The sequence below is a fragment of the Alligator mississippiensis genome, chromosome 2 (assembly GCF_030867095.1).
Source record: "Alligator mississippiensis isolate rAllMis1 chromosome 2, rAllMis1, whole genome shotgun sequence".
NCBI lineage: Eukaryota > Metazoa > Chordata > Crocodylia > Alligatoridae > Alligator > Alligator mississippiensis.
This window is the reverse complement of record NC_081825.1, coordinates 250,295,274-250,297,055: the sequence shown is the minus strand read 5'-3', so window position 1 is coordinate 250,297,055 and position 1,782 is coordinate 250,295,274.

Genomic DNA, 1,782 nt, shown 5'->3' with positions numbered 1-1,782 from the left:
AGGAAAAATATGGTGTTTTCACTAAAATCTCAAGTGTAATTTTTATTGGTGTCTGTCCACAAGTAAAAAGTGCCTTTTATTGATGTCTGTCTGTTGGGAGGCTGTTTGTTTTTCTGTTTGTTTTAAATATTACACCATTTAAAGTCTCAGCTTTACTACTCTAGCACTTTTCAGAATACTAGTAATTAAGAAAGTAAATATATAAATTTACATTCATTATCAACAATACTTTAAGACACATTTCTTAATATTTCCTTTAAGGCTAATCTAATGCATATGTAGGGAAATAAGAGACTTTCATTTGGGTTTTTGGGTCTAGCCCACAGTAGTTAAGAAACAACAATTACACTGATAAGATAACTATATATACAATGCCTGTTAGCAGCAACATATCAGCATCCAGGTGCAATGTTCTTCCTAAGTGGCTATAGCCACTAAGGAATATAATATGAATATCTAGTATGGAAAATATTCTCAGTGGAAATGTTGCTATTAAGGGGTCATTGTTCTTACAAGGCATTGCTGTAACTGAGTGTTGACTTTAATAATAGTAATAATATTATTGTATTTCATAATTCCACAGTTCCTAAATTCAGACAAACACAATTCAAGAGCCGGTTCCTGTTTATTTTATCTATTATAAACTCACTCTGATGGAACAGTAAGAACTGTCTGGCTGAGATTTAAATGATTCTGACACCTTCCCTGACCCTGACCAAGCCCTCACAACTGTGACACCACAATAACAACAACAGCAAGAACAACATCCTCATCAATAAATTAAGCGACTGTGGCATTGATGCCTACACAATTGGACGGGTTTAAAATTGGCTGATGGGGTGCACCCAGAAAGTAGTGGTGGGCGGGTTGTACTCAACCTGTTGAGATGTGAGCAGTGCGGTCCCCAGGCCCTCACTGTTTAACATCTTCATCAGCGACTTGGACGAGGGGGTGGAAAGCACGCTGTCCAAGTTTGCTGATGACACTAAGATGTGAGTAGTATATGGCTCTCTGCCCTTCAATGCAAATGTGACAGGTGGGCGGGACCGGAAGTCCCGCCCCCTTCGCTCCACCCCTTTCCCCTTTTATGGTGTGTGACGTCATCAACCACACCCCCTGACCCCGGTCACATGGTGCGTGACATCAGCAACTTCGCCCCTGACCCCGGTCACATGGTGCGTGACATCAGCAACTCTGCCCCTGACCCCAATCACGTGGTGTGTGACACCAACACCACATGGTTCATGACATCAGAAGGACAACCCAGGCAGACCCTCAAAGCCCAACCCCTCATGCTGCAAGATCCGCCCTAGATCACTTGGTGCTGTTATGGCCTATCAGGTCCCTGACCACTAAACAGAAGTTGAGAATTTGGAAGATGGTGTCTTTGTGCTGTGGTTTAAATTTGTCCACAAGTGTTTGAATGCACCACACAAGTGTTAGCGTGGGGGTAAGTGTAGGGGGGAACGGTTAACAGACATGTCTACACAGGAGGCTATGTTAAAGGAAGTTTATTACTCCCCTGGTGAAGCTGGAAGTTTTGGTGGGGTGAACGCGTTTTTTGAAGCTACCAAAAGGCAGAATAAGTTCCTGAACAGAAGTGGGGTGGCTGCCTGACTTTCAGACCAGGATGCTTATACCCTGCACAAACTGGCAAGAAGACATTTTAAAAGAAATAAGACTGTTGTTTCAGATATTGATGCACAATGGCAGGCAGATTTGGTGGATATGCAGCAGTTTTCTAAACACAACAGCAGGGTTAAGTTCATCTTAACAGTGATA